The sequence below is a fragment of the Tripterygium wilfordii genome, chromosome 9 (assembly GCF_013401445.1).
Source record: "Tripterygium wilfordii isolate XIE 37 chromosome 9, ASM1340144v1, whole genome shotgun sequence".
Taxonomy (NCBI): Eukaryota; Viridiplantae; Streptophyta; class Magnoliopsida; order Celastrales; family Celastraceae; genus Tripterygium; species Tripterygium wilfordii.
Window position 1 is genome coordinate 8,289,880 of NC_052240.1, and position 22,148 is coordinate 8,312,027.

Consider the following 22,148-nt stretch of genomic DNA (forward strand, 5'->3'; position numbering starts at 1 on the left):
TTACCTAACGAAACGTTGTTTGAAAGCTAAACTAGCAAGTTAAGACTTCTAAGAACACTAAATAAAGTATAACGGTCCAATTTGATGACTTAGGAATGCTCAATTCTATGCATAGACAAGTTTTTCACGTTTCGTGCAATTTTGAACTTAACTTGGTCTATGGGCTTCTTTACCTAACGAAACGTTGTCCAAAAGCTAAACTAACATGTTAAGACTTCTAAGAACACTAAATAGAGTATAACGGTCCAATTTGATGCCTTAGGAATGCTCAATTCTATCCGTAGACAAGTTTTTCTCGTTTCATGCAATTTTGAACTTAAGTTGGTCTATTGGCTTCTTTACCTAACGAACCGTCGTCCAAAAGCTAAACTAGCAAGTTAAGACCTCTAAGAACACTAAATAGAGTATAACGGTCCAATTTGATGCCTTAGGAATTCTCAATTCTATGCATGGACAAGTTTTTCACGTTTCGTGCAATTTTGAACTTAACTTGGTCTATTGGCTTCTTTACCTAACGAAACGTTGTCCAAAAGCTAAACTAACATGTTAAGACTTCTAAGAACACTAAATAGAGTATAACGGTCCAATTTGATGCCTTAGGAATGCTCAATTCTATCCGTAAACAAGTTTTTCTCGTTTCATGCAATTTTGAACTTAACTTGGTCTATTGGCTTCTTTACCTAACGAACCGTTGTCCAAAAGCTAAACTAGCAAGTTAAGACCTCTAAGAACACTAAATAGAGTATAACGGTCCAATTTGATGCCTTAGGAATGCTCAATTCTATGCATGGACAAGTTTTTCACGTTTCGTGTAATTTTGAACTTAACTTGGTCTATTGGCTTCTTTACCTAACGAAACGTTGTCCAAAAGCTAAACTAACATGTTAAGACTTCTAAGAACACTAAATAGAGTATAACGGTCCAATTTGATGCGTTAGGAATGCTCAACTCTATGCATAGACAAGTATCACACGTTTCGTGCAATTTTGACCTTAACTTGGTCTATTGGCTTCTTTTCCTAATGAAACGTTGTCCGAAAGCTAAACTAGCAAGTTAAGACTTCTAAGAACACTAAATAGAGTATAACAGTCGAATTTGATGCCTGAGGAATGCTCAGTTCTATGCGTAGATAAGTTTTCATAGTTTTGTGCAATTTTGAGCTTAACTTGGTCTATTGGCTTCTTTACCTAACGAAACGTTGTCCAAAAGCTAAACTAGCAAGTTAAGACTTCTAAGAACACTAAATAGAGTATAACGGTCCAATTTGATGCCGTAGGAATGCTCAATTCTATGCATGGACAAGTTTTTCACGTTTCGTGCAATTTTGAACTTAACTTGGTCTATTGGCTTCTTTACCTAACGAAACGTTGTCCAAAAGCTAAACTAGCAAGTTAAGACTTCTAAGAACACTAAATAGAGTATAATGGTCCAATTTGATTCCTAAGGAATGCTCAGTTCTATGCGTAGACAAGTTTTCCTCGTTTTGTGCAATTTTGAACTTAACTTGGTCTATGGGCTTCTTTACCTAACGAAACGTTGTCCAAAAGCTAAACTAGCAAGTCAAAACTTCATAGAACACTAAATAGAGTATAACGGTCCAATTTGATGCCTTAGGAATGCTCAATTCTATGCATTGACAAGTTTTTCACGTTTCATGCAATTTTGAACTTAACTTGGTCTATTGGCTTCTTTACCTAACGAAACATTGTCTAAAAGCTAAACTAGCAAGTTAAGACTTCAAAGAACACTAAATAGAGCATAACGGTCCAATTTGATCCATTAGGAATGCTCAATTCTATGCATAGACAAGTTTTTCACGTTTTGTGCAATTTTGTACTTAACTTGGTCTATGGGCTTCTTTACCTAACGAAACGTTGTCCAAAAGCTAAACTAGCAAGTTAAGACTTCTAAGAACACTAAATAGAGTATAACGGTCCAATTTGACGCCGTAGGAATGCTCAGTTATATGCGTAGACAAGTTTTCCTCGTTACGTGCAATTTTGAACTTAACTTGGTCTATGGGCTTCTTTACCTAACGAAACGTTGTTCCAAAGCTAAACTAGCAACTTAAGACTTCTAAGAACACTAAATAGAGTATAACGGTCCAATTTGATACCTTAGAGCATCCACATCAGATTACCTAAACATGAGTCTGTCTGTAAAATTTAGAGATTTTGTCAAAATAGAGCTCTGCATCAGATTACCTAGAGGTTCCCTATTTTACAGAATATGAACAGTAGTTCCCTACATCTAGAGAACCACTATTCACTTCCCTAAACATAAAATAATATTTTTTACTACTTTATTTTCTCCTCTCTCCTCTCTCCTCATTTTTTCCCTCCTCTCTCTCCTCACTCATTTCTTTCTCTCTCTTCTTTCTCTCTCATCTCTTTCTCTCTCCTCTCCTCACATTTTGACTCCTTTCTCTCTCCTCACTTTTTCTCTCTCTCTTCTTTCTCTCTCCTCACTCCTTTCTTTCTCTCTCCTATTTCTCTCCTCACTTTTTCTCTCTCTTCTTTCTCTCTCCTCAATTTTTTTTTCTAATTTTTAATAACATTAATTTATTATTTTAATTAATATATTGTTTTAAATGTAATTAATTTATTATTTTAAATAGAAGTAGTTTATATGAATAGAATAAATAAATGAAAGAGAAATAAATATTATTTTAATGCAATAGAGAATATGATAGGTAATCTGATGCAGTGTTGATTGGATAGGGAATCTGTAAAATAGGGGAAAGTGACATTTTGTCTGTATTTTAGGGAATCTGTTAAGAGAAACTGATACAGATGCTCTTAGGAATGCTTAATTATATGCATAGACAAGTTTTTCACGTTTCGTGTAATTTTGAAGTTAACTTGGTCTATTGGCTTCTTTACCTAACGAAACGTTGTTTGAAAGCTAAACTAGCAAGTTAAGACGTCTAAGAACACTAAATAGAGTATAACGGTCCAATTTGATGCCTTAGGAATGCTCAATTCTATTCATGGACAAGTTTTTCACGTTTCGTGCAATTTTGAACTTAACTTGGTATATTGGCTTCTTTACCTAACGAAACGTTGTCCAAAAGCTAAACTAACATGTTAAGACTTCTAAGAACACTAAATAGAGTATAACGGTCCAATTTGATGCCTTAGGAATGCTCAATTCTATGCATGGACAAGTTTTTCACGTTTCGTGCAATTTTGAACTTAACTTGGTCTATGGGCTTCTTTACCTAACGAAACGTTGTCCAAAAGCTAAACTAGCAAGTTAAAACTTCATAGAACACTCAATAGAGTATATCGGTCTAATTTGATGCCTTAGGAATGCTCAGTCCTATGCGTAGACAAGTTTTCCTTGTTTCGTGCTATTTTGAACTTAACTTGGTCTATTGGCTTCTTTACGTAACGAAACGTTGTCCAAAAGCTAAACTAGCAAGTTAAGGCTTCTAAGAACACTAAATAGAGTATAACGGTCCAATTTGATGCCATAGGAATCCTCAATTCTATCCATACACAAGTTTTTCTCGTTTCATGCAATTTTGAACTTAACTTGGTCTATTGGCTTCTTTACCTAATGAACTGTTGTCCAAAAGCTAAGCTAACAATTTAAGACCTCTAAGAACACTAAATAGAGTATAATGGTCCAATTTGATGCCTGAGGAATGCTCAGTTCTATACGCAGACAAGTTTTACTCGTTTTGTGCAATTTTGAACTTAACTTGGTCTATGGGGTTCTTTACCTAACGAAACGTTGTCCAAAAGCTAAACTAGCAAGTCAAAACTTCATAGAACACTAAATAGAGTATAACGGTCCAATTTGATGCCTTAGGAATGCTCAATTCTATGCATGGACAAGTTTTTCACGTTTCATGCAATTTCGAACTTAACTTGGTCTATTGGCTTCTTTACCTAACGAAACATTGTCTAAAAGCTAAACTAGCAAGTTAAGACTTCTAAGAACACTAAATAGAGCATAACGGTCCAATTTGATGCCTTAGGAATGCTCAATTCTATCCATAGACAAGTTTTTCACGTTTTGTGCAATTTTGAACTTAACTTGGTCTATGGGCTTCTTTACCTAACGAAACGTTGTCCAAAAGCTAAACTAGCAAGTTAAAACTTTGTAGAACACTCAATAGAGTATAACGGTCCAATTTGATGCCTTAGGAATGCTCAGTTCTATGCGTAGACAAGTTTTCCTTGTTTCGTGCTATTGTAAAATTAACTTGGTCTATTGGCTTCTTTACGTAACGAAACGTTGTCGAAAAGCTAAACTAGCAAGTTAAGACTTCTAAGAACACTAAATAGAGTATAACAGTCGAATTTGATGCCTGAGGAATGCTCAGTTCTATGCGTAGATAAGTTTTCCTAGTATTGTGCAATTTTGAGCTTAACTTGGTCTATTGGCTTCTTTACCTAACGAAACGTTGTCCAAAAGCTAAACTAGCAAGTTAAGACTTCTAAGAACACTAAATAGAGTATAACGGTTGAATTCGATGCCTGAGGAATGCTCAGTTCTATGCGTAGATAAGTTTTCCTAGTTTTGTGCAATTTTGAGCTTAACTTGGTCTATTGGCTTCTTTACCTAACGAAACGTTGTCCAAAAGCTAAACTAGCAAGTTAAGACTTCTAAGAACACTAAATAGAGTATAACGGTCCAATTTGATGCCGTAGGAATGCTCAATTCTATGCATGGACAAGTTTTTCACGTTTCGTGCAATTTTGAACTTAACTTGGTCTATTGGCTTCTTTACCTAACGAAACGTTGTCCAAAAGCTAAACTAGCAAGTTAAGACTTCTAAGAACACTAAATAGAGTATAATGGTCCAATTTGATTCCTAAGGAATGCTCAGTTCTATGCGTAGACAAGTTTTCCTCGTTTTGTGCAATTTTGAACTTAACTTGGTCTATGGGCTTCTTTACCTAACGAAACGTTGTCCAAAAGCTAAACTAGCAAGTTAAGACTTCTAAGAACACTAAATAGAGTATAACGGTCCAATTTGATGCCGTAGGAATGCTCAATTCTATGCATGGACAAGTTTTTCACGTTTCGTGCAATTTTGAACTTAACTTGGTCTATTGGCTTCTTTACCTAACGAAACGTTGTCCAAAAGCTAAACTAGCAAGTTAAGACTTCTAAGAACACTAAATAGAGTATAATGGTCCAATTTGATTCCTAAGGAATGCTCAGTTCTATGCGTAGACAAGTTTTCCTCGTTTTGTGCAATTTTGAACTTAACTTGGTCTATGGGCTTCTTTACCTAACGAAACGTTGTCCAAAAGCTAAACTAGCAAGTCAAAACTTCATAGAACACTAAATAGAGTATAACGGTCCAATTTGATGCCTTAGGAATGCTCAATTCTATGCATGGACAAGTTTTTCACGTTTCATGCAATTTCGAACTTAACTTGGTCTATTGGCTTCTTTACCTAACGAAACATTGTCTAAAAGCTAAACTAGCAAGTTAAGACTTCTAAGAACACTAAATAGAGCATAACGGTCCAATTTGATGCCTTAGGAATGCTCAATTCTATCCATAGACAAGTTTTTCACGTTTTGTGCAATTTTGAACTTAACTTGGTCTATGGGCTTCTTTACCTAACGAAACGTTGTCCAAAAGCTAAACTAGCAAGTTAAAACTTTGTAGAACACTCAATAGAGTATAACGGTCCAATTTGATGCCTTAGGAATGCTCAGTTCTATGCGTAGACAAGTTTTCCTTGTTTCGTGCTATTTTTAACTTAACTTGGTCTATTGGCTTCTTTACGTAACGAAACGTTGTCGAAAAGCTAAACTAGCAAGTTAAGACTTCTAAGAACACTAAATAGAGTATAACAGTCGAATTTGATGCCTGAGGAATGCTCAGTTCTATGCGTAGATAAGTTTTCCTAGTTTTGTGCAATTTTGAGCTTAACTTGGTCTATTGGCTTCTTTACCTAACGAAACGTTGTCCAAAAGCTAAACTAGCAAGTTAAGACTTCTAAGAACACTAAATAGAGTATAACGGTCGAATTTGATGCCTGAGGAATGCTCAGTTCTATGCGTAGATAAGTTTTCCTAGTTTTGTGCAATTTTGAGCTTAACTTGGTCTATTGGCTTCTTTACCTAACGAAACGTTGTCCAAAAGCTAAACTAGCAAGTTAAGACTTCTAAGAACACTAAATAGAGTATAACGGTCCAATTTGATGCCGTAGGAATGCTCAATTCTATGCATGGACAAGTTTTTCACGTTTCGTGCAATTTTGAACTTAACTTCGTCTATTGGCTTCTTTACCTAACGAAACGTTGTCCAAAAGCTAAACTAGCAAGTTAAGACTTCTAAGAAAACTAAATAGAGTATAATGGTCCAATTTGATTCCTAAGGAATGCTCAGTTCTATGCGTAGACAAGTTTTCCTCGTTTTGTGCAATTTTGAACTTAACTTGGTCTATGGGCTTCTTTACCTAACGAAACGTTGTCCAAAAGCTAAACTAGCAAGTCAAAAACTTCATAGAACACTAAATAGAGTATAACGGTCCAATTTGATGCCTTAGGAATGCTCAATTCTATGCATTGACAAGTTTTTCACGTTTCATGCAATTTTGAACTTAACATGGTCTATTGGCTTCTTTACCTAACGAAACATTGTCTAAAAGCTAAACTAGCAAGTTAAGACTTCAAAGAACACTAAATAGAGCATAACGGTCCAATTTGATGCATTAGGAATGCTCAATTCTATGCATAGACAAGTTTTTCACGTTTTGTGCAATTTTGTACTTAACTTGGTCTATGGGCTTCTTTACCTAACGAAACGTTGTCCAAAAGCTAAACTAGCAAGTTAAGACTTCTAAGAACACTAAATAGAGTATAACGGTCCAATTTGACGCCGTAGGAATGCTCAGTTATATGCGTAGACAAGTTTTTCTCGTTTCAAGCAATTTTGAACTTAACTTGGTCTATATGCTTCTTTACCGAACGAAACGTTGTCCAAAAGCTAAACTAGAAAGTTCAAACTTTGTAGAACACTAAATAGAGTATAATGGTCCAATTTGGTGCCTTAGGAATGCTCAGTTCTATGCGTAGACAAGTTTTTCTCGTTCCATGCAATTTTGAACTTCACGTGGTCTATTGGCTTCTTTACCTAACGAAACACTGCTTAAAAGCTAAACTAGCAAGTTAAGACGTCTAAGAACACTAAATAGAGTATAACGGTCCAATTTGATGCCATAGGAATCCTCAATTCTATCCGTACACAAGTTTTTCTCGTTTCATGCAATTTTGAACTTAACTTGGTCTATTGGCTTCTTTACCTAATGAACTGTTGTCCAAAAGCTAAGCTAGCAATTTAAGACCTCTAAGAACACTAAATAGAGTATAATGGTCCAATTTGATGCCTGAGGAATGCTCAGTTCTATGCGCAGACAAGTTTTACTCGTTTTGTGCAATTTTGAACTTAACTTGGTCTATGGGCTTCTTTACCTAACGAAACGTTGTCCAAAAGCTAAACTAGCAAGTCAAAACTTCATAGAACACTAAATAGAGTATAACGGTCCAATTTGATGCCTTAGGAATGCTCAATTCTATGCATGGACAAGTTTTTCACGTTTCATGCAATTTCGAGCTTAACTTGGTCTATTGGCTTCTTTACCTAACGAAACATTGTCTAAAAGCTAAACTAGCAATTTAAGGCTTCTAAGAACACTAAATAGAGCATAACGGTCCAATTTGATGCCTTAGGAATGCTCAATTCTATCCATAGACAAGTTTTTCACGTTTTGTGCAATTTTGAACTTAACTTGGTCTATGGGCTTCTTTACCTAACGAAACGTTGTCCAAAAGCTAAACTAGCAAGTTAAAACTTTGTAGAACACTCAATAGAGTATAACGGTCCAATTTGATGCCTTAGGAATGCTCAGTTCTATGCGTAGAAAAGTTTTCCTTGTTTCGTGCTATTTTAAACTTAACTTGGTCTATTGGCTTCTTTACGTAACGAAACGTTGTCGAAAAGCTAAACTAGCAAGTTAAGACTTCTAAGAACACTAAATAGAGCATAACGGTCCAATTCGATGCCTTAGGAATGCTCAATTCTATGCATAGACAAGTTTTTCACGTTTTGTGCAATTTTGAACTTAACTTGGTCTATGGGCTTCTTTACCTAACGAAAGGTTGTCCAAAAGCTAAACTAGCAAGTTAAGACTTCTAAGAACACTAAATAGAGTATAACGGTCCAATTTGACGCTGTAGGAATGCTCAGTTATATGCGTAGACAAGTTTTTCACGTTTCGTGCAATTTTGAAGTTAACTTGGTCTATTGGCTTCTTTACCTAACGAAACGTTGTTTGAAAGCTAAACTAGCAAGTTAAGATTCTAAGAACACTAAATAGAGTATAACGGTCCAATTCGATGTCTTATGAATGCTCAATTCTATGCATAGACAAGTTTTTCACGTTTCGTGTAATTTTGAACTTAACTTGGTCTATGGGCTTCTTTACCTAACGAAACGTTGTCCAAAAGTTAAACTAGCAAGTTAAAACTTCGTAGAACACTCAATAGAGTATAACGGTCCAATTTGATGCCTTAGGAATGCTCAGTTCTATGCGTAGACAAGTTTTCCTTGTTTCGTGCTATTTTGAACTTAACTTGGTCTATTGGCTTCTTTACGTAACCAAACGTTGTCCAAAAGCTAAACTAGCAAGTTAAAACTTCTAAGAAGACTAAATGCAGTGCAACGGTCCAATTTGATGCCATACGAATGCTCAGTTCTTTGCGTAGACAAGTTTTCCTCGTTTCGTGCAATTTTGAACTTATCTGGGTCTATGGGCTTCTTTACCGAACGAAACGTTGTCCAAAAGCTAAACTAGCAAGTTAAGACCTCTAAGAACACTAAATAGAGTATAACGGTCCAATTTGATGCCTTAGGAATGCTCAATTCTATGCATGGACAAGTTTTTCATGTTTCGTGCAATTTTGAACTTAACTTGGTCTATTGGCTTATTTACCTAACGAAACGTTGTCCAAAAGCTAAACTAACATGTTAAGACTTCTAAGAACACTAAATAGAGTATAACGGTCCAATTTGATGCCTTAGGAATGCTCAATTCTATCCGTAGACAAGTTTTTCTCTTTTCATGCAATTTTGAACTTAACTTGGTCTATTGGCGTCTTTACCTAACGAACTGTTGTCCAAAAGCTAAACTAGCAAGTTAAGACCTCTAAGAACACTAACTAGAGTATAACGGTCCAATTTGATGCCTTAGAAATGCTCAATTCTATGCATGGACAAGTTTTTCACGTTTCGTGCAATTTTGAACTTAACTTGGTCTATTGGCTTCTTTACCTAACGAAATGTTGTCCACAAGCTAAACTAACATGTTAAGACTTCTAAGAAAACTAAATAGAGTATAACGGTCCAATTTGATGCCTTAGGAATGCTCAATTCTATGCATAGACAAGTTTTTCACGTTCCGTGCAATTTTGACCTTAACTTGGTCTATTGGCTTCTTTTCCTAATGAAACGTTGTCCAAAAGCTAAACTAGCAAGTTAAGACTTCTAAGAACATTAAATAGAGTAAAACGGTCCAATTCGATGCCGTAGGAATGCTCAATTCTATGCATGGACAAGTTTTTCACGTTTCGTGCAATTTTGAACTTAACTTGGTCTATTGGCTTCTTTACCTAACGAAACGTTGTCCAAAAGCTAAACTAGCAAGTGAAGACTTCTAAGAACACTAAATAGAGTATAACGGTCCAATTTGATGACTGAGGAATGCTCAGTTCTATGCGTAGACAAGTTTTCCTCGTTTTGTGCAATTTTTAACTTAACTTGGTCTATGAGCTTCTTTACCTAACGAAACGTTGTCCAAAAGCTAAACTAGCAAGTCAAAACTTCATAGAACACTAAATAGAGTATAACGGTCCAATTTGATGCCTTAGGAATGCTCAATTCTATGCATGGAGAAGTTTTTCACGTTTCGTGCAATTTTGAAGTTAACTTGGTCTATTGGCTTCTTTACCTAACGAAACATTGTGTAAAAGCTAAACTAGCAAGTTAAGACTTCTAAGAACACTAAATAGAGCATAACGGTCCAATTCGATGCCTTAGGAATGCTCAATTCTATGCATAGACAAGTTTTTCACGTTTTGTGCAATTTTGAACTTAACTTGGTCTATGGGCTTCTTTACCTAACGAAAGGTTGTCCAAAAGCTAAACTAGCAAGTTAAGACTTCTAAGAACACTAAATAGAGTATAACGGTCCAATTTGACGCTGTAGGAATGCTCAGTTATATGCGTAGACAAGTTTTCCTCGTTACGTGCAATTTTGAACTTAACTTGGTCTATGGGCTTCTTTACCTAGCGAAACGTTGTTCCAAAGCTAAACTAGCAACTTAAGACTTCTAAGTACACTAAATAGAGTATAACGGTCCAATTTGATACCTTAGGAATGCTTAATTCTATGCATAGACAAGTTTTTCACGTTTCGTGCAATTTTGAACTTAACTTGGTCTATTGGCTTCTTTACCTAATGAAACGTTGTCCGAAATCTAAACTGGCAAGTTAATACTTTTAAGAACACTAAATAGAGTATAACGGTCCAATTTGATGCCTTAGGAATGCTCAATTCTATGCAAGGAAAGGTTTTTCACGTTTCGTGCAATTTTGAACTTAACTTGGTCTATTGGCTTCTTTACCTAACCAAACGTTGTCCAAAAGCTAAACTAGCATGTTAAGACTTCTAAGAACACGAAATAGAGTATAATGGTCCAATTTGATGACTGAGGAATGCTCAATTCTATGCGTAGATAAGTTTTCTTCGTTTTGTGCAATTTTGAGCTTAACTTGGTCTATTGGCTTCTTTACCTAACGAAACGTTATCCAAAAGCTAAACTAGCAAGTTAAGACTTCTAAGAACGCCAAATAGAGTATAACGGTCCAATTTGATGCCTTAGGAATGCTCAATTCTATGCATGGCCAAGTTTTTCACGTTTCGTGCAATTTTGAACTTCACTTGGTCTATTGGCTTCTTTACCTAACGAAACGTTGTCCAAAAGCTAAACTAGCAAGTTAAGACTTCTAAGAACACTAAATAGAGTATAACGGTCCAATTTGATGCCTTAGGAATTCTCAGTTCTATGCGTAGACAAGTTTTTCTCGTTTCAAGCAATTTTGAACTTAACTTGGTCTATATGCTTCTTTACCGAACGAAACGTTGTCCAAAAGCTAAACTAGAAAGTTCAAACTTTGTAGAACACTAAATAGAGTATAATGGTCCAATTTGGTGCCTTAGGAATGCTCAGTTCTATGCGTAGACAAGTTTTTCTCGTTCCATGCAATTTTGAACTTAACGTGGTCTATTGGCTTCTTTACCTAACGAAACACTGCTTAAAAGCTAAACTAGCAAGTTAATACTTCTAGGAACACTAAATAGAGCATAAGGGTCCAGTTTGATGCCTTAGGAATGCTCAATTCTATGCATAGACAAGTTTTTCACGTTTTGTGCAATTTTGAACTTAACTTGGTCTATGTGCTTCTTTACCTAACGAAACGTTGTCCAAAAGCTAAACTAGCAAGTTAAGACTTCTAAGAACACTAAATAGAGTCTAACGGTCCAATTTGACGCCGTAGGAATGCTCAGTTATATGCGTTGATAAGTTTTCCTCGTTACATGCAATTTTGAACTTAACTTGGTCTATGGGCTTCTTTACCTAACGAAACGTTGTTCCAAAGCTAAACTAGCAACTTAAGACTTCTAAGAACACTAAATAGAGTATAACGGTCCAATTTGATGCCTTAGGTATGCTTAATTCTACGTATAGACAAGTTTTTCACGTTTCGTGCAATTTTGAACTTAACTTGGTTTATTGGCTTCTTTACCTAATGAAACGTTGTCCGAAAGCTAAACTAGCAAGTTAATACTTCTAAGAACACTAAATAGAGTATAATGGTCCAATTTGATGCCTGAGTAATGCTCAATTCTATGCATGGAAAGGTTTTTCACGTTTCGTGCAATTTTGAACTTAACTTGGTCTATTGGCTTCTTTACCTAACCAAACATTGTCCAAAAGCTAAACTAGCAAGTTAAGACTTCTAAGAACACTAAATAGAGTATAACGGTCCAATTTGATGCCTGAGGAATGCTCAGTTCTATGCGAAGATAAGTTTTCTTCGTTTTGTGCAATTTTGAGCTTAACTTGGTCTATTGGCTTCTTTACCTAACGAAACGTTGTCCAAAAGCTAAACTAGCAAGTTAAGACTTCTAAGAACGCTAAATAGAGTATAACGGTCCAAATTGATGCCTTAGGAATGCTCAATTCTATGCATGGCCAAGTTTTTCACGTTTCGTGCAATTTTGAACTTCACTTGGTCTATTGGCTTCTTTACCTAACGAAACGTTGTCCAAAAGCTAAACTAGCAAGTTAAGACTTCTAAGAACACTAAATAAAGTATAACGGTCCAATTTGATGCCTTAGGAATTCTCAATTCTATGCGTAGACAAGTTTTTCTCGTTTCAAGCAATTTTGAACTTAACTTGGTCTAGCCTTTACCGAACGAAACGTTGTCCAAAAGCTAAACTAGAAAGTTCAAACTTTGTAGAACACTAAATAGAGTATAATGGTCCAATTTGGTGCCTTAGGAATGCTCAGTTCTATGCGTAGACAAGTTCTTCTCGTTCCATGCAATTTTGAACTTAACTTGGTCTATTGGCTTCTTTACCTAACGAAATGTTGTCCAAAAGCTAAACTAGCAACTTAAGACTTCAAAGAACACTAAATAGAGCATAACGGTCCAATTTGATGCCTTAGGAATGCTCAATTCTATGCATAGACAAGTTTTTCACGTTTTGTGCAATTTTGAACTTAACTTGGTCTATGGGCTTCTTTACCTAACGAAACGTTGTCCAAAAGCTAAACTAGCAAGTTAAGACTTCTAAGAACACTAAATATAGTATAACGGTCCAATTTGACGCCGTAGGAATGCTCAGTTATATGCGTAGACAAGTTTTCCTCGTTACGTGCAATTTTGAACCTAACTTGGTCTATTGGCTTCTTTACCTAACGAAACGTTGTTCAAAAGCTAAACTAGCAACTTAAGACTTCTATGAACACTAAATAGAGTATAATGGTCCAATTTGATGCCTTAGGAATGCTTAATTCTATGTATAGACAAGTTTTTCACGTTTCGTGCAATTTTGAACTTAACTTGGTCTATTGGCTTCTTTACCTAATGAAACGTTGCCCGAAAGCTAAACTAGCAAGTTAATACTTCTAAGAACACTAAATAGAGTATAACGGTCCAATTTGATGCCTTAGGAATGCTCAATTCTATGCATGGAAAGGTTTTTCTGTTTCGTGCAATTTTGAACTCTACTTGGTCTATTGGCTTCTTTACCTAACCAAACGTTGTCCAAAAGCTAAACTAGCAAGTTAAGACTTCTAAGAACACTAAATAGAGTATAACGGTCCAATTTGATGCCAGAGGAATGCTCAGTTCTATGCGTAGATAAGTTTTCTTCGTTTTGTGCAATTTTGAGCTTAACTTGGTCTATTGGCTTCTTTACCTAACGAAACGTTGTCCAAAAGCTAAACTAGCAAGTTAAGACTTCTAAGAACGCTAAATAGAGTATAACGTTCCAATTTGATGCCTTAGGAATGCTCAATTCTATGCATGGCCAAGTTTTTCACGTTTCGTGCAATTTTGAACTTCACTTGGTCTATTGGATTCTTTACCTAACGAAACGTTGTCCAAAAGCTAAACTAGCAAGTTAAGACTTCTAAGAACACTAAATAGAGTATAACGGTCCAATTTGATGTCTTAGGAATTCTCAGTTCTATGCGTAGATAAGTTTTTCTCGCTTCAAGCAATTTTGAACTTAACTTGGTCTATATGCTTCTTTACCGAACGAAACGTTGTCCAAAAGCTAAACTACAAAGTTCAAACTTTGTAGAACACTAAATAGAGTATAATGGTCCAATTTGGTGCCTTGGGAATGCTCAGTTCTATGCGTAGACAAGTTTTTCTCGTTCCATGCAATTTTGAACTTAACTTGGTCTATTGGCTTCTTTACCTAACGAAACACTGTCTAAAAGCTAAACTAGCAAGTTAATACTTCTAAGAACACTAAATAGAGCATAACGGTCCAGTTTGATGCCTTAGGAATGCTCAATTCTATGCATAGACAAGTTTTTCACGTTTTGTGCAATTTTGAACTTAACTTGGTCTATGAGCTTCTTTACCTAACGAAACGTTGTCCAAAAGCTAAACTAGCAAGTTAAGACTTCTAAGAACACTAAATAGAGTATAACGGTCCAATTTGACGCCGTAGGAATGCTCAGTTATATGCGTAGACAAGTTTTCGTCGTTACATGCAATTTTGAACTTAACTTGGTCTATGGGCTTCTTTACCTAACGAAACGTTGTTCCAAAGCTAAACTAGCAACTTAAGACTTCTAAGAACACTAAATAGAGTATAACGGTACAATTTGATGCCTTAGGAATGCTTAATTCAATGTATAGACAAGTTTTTCACGTTTCGTGGAATTTTGAACTTAACTTGGTCTATTGGCTTCTTTACCTAATGAAACGTTGCCCGAAAGCTAAACTAGCAAGTTAATACTTCTAAGAACACTAAATAGAGTATAACGGTCCAATTTGATGCCTTAGGAATGCTTAATTCTATGCATGGAAAGGTTTTTCACGTTTCGTGCAATTTTGAACTTAACTTGGTCTATTGGCTTCTTTACCTAACCAAACGTTGTCCAAAAGCTAAACTAGCAAGTTAAGACTTCTAAGAACACTAAATAGAGTATAACGGTCCAATTTGATGCCTGAGGAATGCTCAGTTCTATGCGTAGATAAGTTTTCTTCGTTTTGTGCAATTTTGAGCTTAACTTGGTCTATTGGCTTCTTTACCTAACGAAACGTTGTCCAAAAGCTAAACTAGCAAGTTAAGACTTCTAAGAACGCTAAATAGAGTATAACGGTCCAAATTGATGCCTTAGGAATGCTCAATTCTATGCATGGCCAAGTTTTTCACGTTTCGTGCAATTTTGAACTTCACTTGGTCTATTGGCTTCTTTACCTAACGAAACGTTGTCCAAAAGCTAAACTAGCAAGTTAAGACTTCTAAGAACACTAAATAAAGTATAACGGTCCAATTTGATGCCTTAGGAATTCTCAATTCTATGCGTAGACAAGTTTTTCTCGTTTCAAGCAATTTTGAACTTAACTTGGTCTAGCCTTTACCGAACGAAACGTTGTCCAAAAGCTAAACTAGAAAGTTCAAACTTTGTAGAACACTAAATAGAGTATAATGGTCCAATTTGGTGCCTTAGGAATGCTCAGTTCTATGCGTAGACAAGTTCTTCTCGTTCCATGCAATTTTGAACTTAACTTGGTCTATTGGCTTCTTTACCTAACGAAATGTTGTCCAAAAGCTAAACTAGCAACTTAAGACTTCAAAGAACACTAAATAGAGCATAACGGTCCAATTTGATGCCTTAGGAATGCTCAATTCTATGCATAGACAAGTTTTTCACGTTTTGTGCAATTTTGAACTTAACTTGGTCTATGGGCTTCTTTACCTAACGAAACGTTGTCCAAAAGCTAAACTAGCAAGTTAAGACTTCTAAGAACACTAAATATAGTATAACGGTCCAATTTGACGCCGTAGGAATGCTCAGTTATATGCGTAGACAAGTTTTCCTCGTTACGTGCAATTTTGAACCTAACTTGGTCTATTGGCTTCTTTACCTAACGAAACGTTGTTCAAAAGCTAAACTAGCAACTTAAGACTTCTATGAACACTAAATAGAGTATAATGGTCCAATTTGATGCCTTAGGAATGCTTAATTCTATGTATAGACAAGTTTTTCACGTTTCGTGCAATTTTGAACTTAACTTGGTCTATTGGCTTCTTTACCTAATGAAACGTTGCCCGAAAGCTAAACTAGCAAGTTAATACTTCTAAGAACACTAAATAGAGTATAACGGTCCAATTTGATGCCTTAGGAATGCTCAATTCTATGCATGGAAAGGTTTTTCTGTTTCGTGCAATTTTGAACATAACTTGGTCTATTGGCTTCTTTACCTAACCAAACGTTGTCCAAAAGCTAAACTAGCAAGTTAAGACTTCTAAGAACACTAAATAGAGTATAACGGTCCAATTTGATGCCTGAGGAATGCTCAGTTCTATGCGTAGATAAGTTTTCTTCGTTTTGTGCAATTTTGAGCTTAACTTGGTCTACTGGCTTCTTTACCTAACGAAACGTTATCCAAAAGCTAAACTAGAAAGTTAAGACTTCTAAGAACGCTAAATAGAGTATAACGGTCCAAATTGATGCCTTAGGAATGCTCAATTCTATGCATGGCCAAGTTTTTCACGTTTCGTGCAATTTTGAACTTCACTTGGTCTATTGGCTTCTTTACCTAACGAAACGTTGTCCAAAAGCTAAACTAGCAAGTTAAGACTTCTAAGAACACTAAATAGAGTATAACGTTCCAATTTGATGCCTTAGGAATTCTCAGTTCTATGCGTAGACAAGTTTTTCTCGTTTCAAGCAATTTTGAACTTAACTTGGTCTATATGCTTCTTTACCGAACGAAACGTTGTCCAAAAGCTAAACTAGAAAGTTCAAACTTTGTAGAACACTAAATAGAGTATAATGGTCCAATTTGGTGCCTTAGGAATGCTCAGTTCTATGCGTAGACAAGTTTTTCTCGTTCCATGCAATTTTGAACTTAACTTGGTCTATTGGCTTCTTTACCTAACGAAACGTTGTCCAAAAGCTAAACTAGCAACTTAGGACTTCAAAGAACACTAAATAGAGTATAACGGTTTAATTTTATTCCTTAGGAATGCTCAAGTCTATGCATAGACAAGTTTTTCACGTTTCGTGCAATTTTGAACTTAACTTGGTCTATTGGCTTCTTTACCTAACGAAACGTTGTCCGAAAGCTAAACTAGCAAGTTAGGACTTCTAAGAACACTAAATAGAGTATAACGGTCCAATTCGATGTCTTATGAATGCTCAATTCTATGCATAGACATGTTTTTCACGTTTCGTGCAATTTTGAACTTAACTTGGTCTATGGGCTTCTTTACCTAACGAAACGTTGTCCAAAAGCTAAACTAGCAAGTTAAAAATTCGTAGAACACTAAATAGAGTATAATGGTCCAATTTGATGCCTTAGGAATGCTCAGTTCTATGCGTAGACAAGTTTTCCTTGTTTCGTGCTATTTTGAACTTAACTTGGTCTATTGGCTTCTTTACCTAACGAAATGTTGTCCAAAAGCTAAACTAGCAAGTTAAGACTTCTAAGAACACTAAATAGAGTATAATGGTTCAAGTTGATGCCTAAGGAATGCTCAGTTCTATGCGTAGACAAGTTTTCCTCGTTTTGTGCAATTTTGAACTTAACTTGGTCTATTGGCTTCTTAACCTAACGAAACGTTGTCCCAAAGCTAAACTAGCAAGTTAAAACTTCGAAGAACACTAAATACAGTGCAACGGTCCAATTTGATGCCATACGAATGCTCAGTTCTTTGCGTAGACAAGTTTTTCTCGTTTCGTGCAATTTTGAACTTATCTTGGTCTATGGGCTTCTTTACCTAACGAAACGTTGTCCAAAAGCTAAACTAGCAAGTTAAAACTTCGTAGAACACTAAATAGAGTATAACGGTCCAATTTGATGCCCTAGGAATGCTCAGTTCTATGCGTAGACAAGTTTTTCTCGTTTCATGCAATTTTGAACTTAACTTGGTCTATTGGCTTTTTTACCTAACGAAACGTTGTCCAAAATCTAAACTAACATGTTAAGACTTATAAGAACACTAAATAGGGTATAACGGTCCAATTTGATGCCTTAGGAATTCTCAATTCTATGCATAGACAAGTTTTTCATGTTTCGTGCAATTTTGAACTTAACTTGGTCTATTGGCTTCTTTACCTAAGGAACCGTTGTCCAAAAGCTAAACTAGCAACTTAAGACCTCTTAGAACACTAAATAGGGTATAACGGTCCAATTTGATGCCTTAGGAATGCTCAATTCTATGCATGGACAAGTTTTTCACGTTTCATGCAATTTTGAACTTAACTTGGTCTATTGGCTTTTTTACCTAACGAAACGTTGTCCAAAAGCTAAACTAACATATTAAGACTTCTAAGAACACTAAATAGGGTATAACGGTCCAATTTGATGCCTTAGGAATGCTCAATTCTATGCATAGACAAGTTTTTCATGTTTCGTGCAATTTTGAACTTAACTTGGTCTATTGGCTTCTTTACCTAATGAAACGTCGTCCGAAAGCTAAACTAGCAAGTTAAGACTTCTGAGAACACTAAATAGAGTATAACGGTCCAATTTGATGCCTGAGGAATGCTCAGTTCTATGCGAAGATAAGTTTTCTTCGTTTTGTGCAATTTTGAGCTTAACTTGGTCTATTGGCTTCTTTACCTAACGAAACGTTGTCCAAAAGCTAAACTAGCAAGTTAAGACTTCTAAGAACGCTAAATAGAGTATAACGGTCCAAATTGATGCCTTAGGAATGCTCAATTCTATGCATGGCCAAGTTTTTCACGTTTCGTGCAATTTTGAACTTCACTTGGTCTATTGGCTTCTTTACCTAACGAAACGTTGTCCAAAAGCTAAACTAGCAAGTTAAGACTTCCAAGAACACTAAATAAAGTATAACGGTCCAATTTGATGCCTTAGGAATTCTCAATTCTATGCGTAGACAAGTTTTTCTCGTTTCAAGCAATTTTGAACTTAACTTGGTCTAGCCTTTACCGAACGAAACGTTGTCCAAAAGCTAAACTAGAAAGTTCAAACTTTGTAGAACACTAAATAGAGTATAATGGTCCAATTTGGTGGCTTAGGAATGCTCAGTTCTATGCGTAGACAAGTTCTTCTCGTTCCATGCAATTTTGAACTTAACTTGGTCTATTGGCTTCTTTACCTAACGAAATGTTGTCCAAAAGCTAAACTAGCAACTTAAGACTTCAAAGAACACTAAATAGAGCATAACGGTCCAATTTGATGCCTTAGGAATGCTCAATTCTATGCATAGACAAGTTTTTCACGTTTTGTGCAATTTTGAACTTAACTTGGTCTATGGGCTTCTTTACCTAACGAAACGTTGTCCAAAAGCTAAACTAGCAAGTTAAGACTTCTAAGAACACTAAATATAGTATAACGGTCCAATTTGACGCCGTAGGAATGCTCAGTTATATGCGTAGACAAGTTTTCCTCGTTACGTGCAATTTTGAACCTAACTTGGTCTATTGGCTTCTTTACCTAACGAAACGTTGTTCAAAAGCTAAACTAGCAACTTAAGACTTCTATGAACACTAAATAGAGTATAATGGTCCAATTTGATGCCTTAGGAATGCTTAATTCTATGTATAGACAAGTTTTTCACGTTTCGTGCAATTTTGAACTTAACTTGGTCTATTGGCTTCTTTACCTAATGAAACGTTGCCCGAAAGCTAAACTAGCAAGTTAATACTTCTAAGAACACTAAATAGAGTATAACGGTCCAATTTGATGCCTTAGGAATGCTCAATTCTATGCATGGAAAGGTTTTTCTGTTTCGTGCAATTTTGAACTCTACTTGGTCTATTGGCTTCTTTACCTAACCAAACGTTGTCCAAAAGCTAAACTAGCAAGTTAAGACTTCTAAGAACACTAAATAGAGTATAACGGTCCAATTTGATGCCTGAGGAATGCTCAGTTCTATGCGTAGATAAGTTTTCTTCGTTTTGTGCAATTTTGAGCTTAACTTGGTCTATTGGCTTCTTTACCTAAGGAAACGTTGTCCAAAAGCTAAACTAGCAAGTTAAGACTTCTAAGAACGCTAAATAGAGTATAACGTTCCAATTTGATGCCTTAGGAATGCTCAATTCTATGCATGGCCAAGTTTTTCACGTTTCGTGCAATTTTGAACTTCACTTGGTCTATTGGATTCTTTACCTAACGAAACGTTGTCCAAAAGCTAAACTAGCAAGTTAAGACTTCTAAGAACACTAAATAGAGTATAACGGTCCAATTTGATGTCTTAGGAATTCTCAGTTCTATGCGTAGATAAGTTTTTCTCGTTTCAAGCAATTTTGAACTTAACTTGGTCTATATGCTTCTTTACCGAACGAAACGTTGTCCAAAAGCTAAACTACAAAGTTCAAACTTTGTAGAACACTAAATAGAGTATAATGGTCCAATTTGGTGCCTTCGGAATGCTCAGTTCTATGCGTAGACAAGTTTTTCTCGTTCCATGCAATTTTGAACTTAACTTGGTCTATTGGCTTCTTTACCTAACGAAACACTGTCTAAAAGCTAAACTAGCAAGTTAATACTTCCAAGAACACTAAATAGAGCATAACGGTCCAGTTTGATGCCTTAGGAATGCTCAATTCTATGCATAGACAAGTTTTTCACGTTTTGTGCAATTTTGAACTTAACTTGGTCTATGAGCTTCTTTACCTAACGAAACGTTGTCCAAAAGCTAAACTAGCAAGTTAAGACTTCTAAGAACACTAAATAGAGTATAACGGTCCAATTTGACGCCGTAGGAATGCTCAGTTATATGCGTAGACAAGTTTTCGTCGTTACATGCAATTTTGAACTTAACTTGGTCTATGGGCTTCTTTACCTAACGAAACGTTGTTCCAAAGCTAAACTAGCAACTTAAGACTTCTAAGAACACTAAATAGAGTATAACGGTACAATTTGATGCCTTGGGAATGCTTAATTCAATGTATAGACAAGTTTTTCACGTTTCGTGGAATTTTGAACTTAACTTGGTCTATTGGCTTCTTTACCTAATGAAACGTTGCCCGAAAGCTAAACTAGCAAGTTAATACTTCTAAGAACACTAAATAGAGTATAACGGTCCAATTTGATGCCTTAGGAATGCTCAATTCTATGCATGGAAATGTTTTTCACGTTTCGTGCAATTTTGAACTTAACTTGGTCTATTGGCTTCTTTACCTAACCAAACGTTGTCCAAAAGCTAAACTAGCAAGTTAAGACTTCTAAGAACACTAAATAGAGTATAACGGTCCAATTTGATGCCTGAGGAATGCTCAGTTCTATGCGTAGATAAGTTTTCTTCGTTTTGTGCAATTTTGAGCTTAACTTGGTCTATTGGCTTCTTTACCTAACGAAACGTTGTCCAAAAGCTAAACTAGCAAGTTAAGACTTCTAAGAACGCTAAATAGAGTATAACGGTCCAAATTGATGCCTTAGGAATGCTCAATTCTATGCATGGCCAAGTTTTTCACGTTTCGTGCAATTTTGAACTTCACTTGGTCTATTGGCTTCTTTACCTAACGAAACGTTGTCCAAAAGCTAAACTAGCAAGTTAAGACTTCTAAGAACACTAAATAAAGTATAACGGTCCAATTTGATGCCTTAGGAATTCTCAATTCTATGCGTAGACAAGTTTTTCTCGTTTCAAGCAATTTTGAACTTAACTTGGTCTAGCCTTTACCGAACGAAACGTTGTCCAAAAGCTAAACTAGAAAGTTCAAACTTTGTAGAACACTAAATAGAGTATAATGGTCCAATTTGGTGCCTTAGGAATGCTCAGTTCTATGCGTAGACAAGTTCTTCTCGTTCCATGCAATTTTGAACTTAACTTGGTCTATTGGCTTCTTTACCTAACGAAATGTTGTCCAAAAGCTAAACTAGCAACTTAAGACTTCAAAGAACACTAAATAGAGCATAACGGTCCAATTTGATGCCTTAGGAATGCTCAATTCTATGCATAGACAAGTTTTTCACGTTTTGTGCAATTTTGAACTTAACTTGGTCTATGGGCTTCTTTACCTAACGAAACGTTGTCCAAAAGCTAAACTAGCAAGTTAAGACTTCTAAGAACAATAAATATAGTATAACGGTCCAATTTGACGCCGTAGGAATGCTCAGTTATATGCGTAGACAAGTTTTCCTCGTTACGTGCAATTTTGAACCTAACTTGGTCTATTGGCTTCTTTACCTAACGAAACGTTGTTCAAAAGCTAAACTAGCAACTTAAGACTTCTATGAACACTAAATAGAGTATAATGGTCCAATTTGATGCCTTAGGAATGCTTAATTCTATGTATAGACAAGTTTTTCACGTTTCGTGCAATTTTGAACTTAACTTGGTCTATTGGCTTCTTTACCTAATGAAACGTTGCCCGAAAGC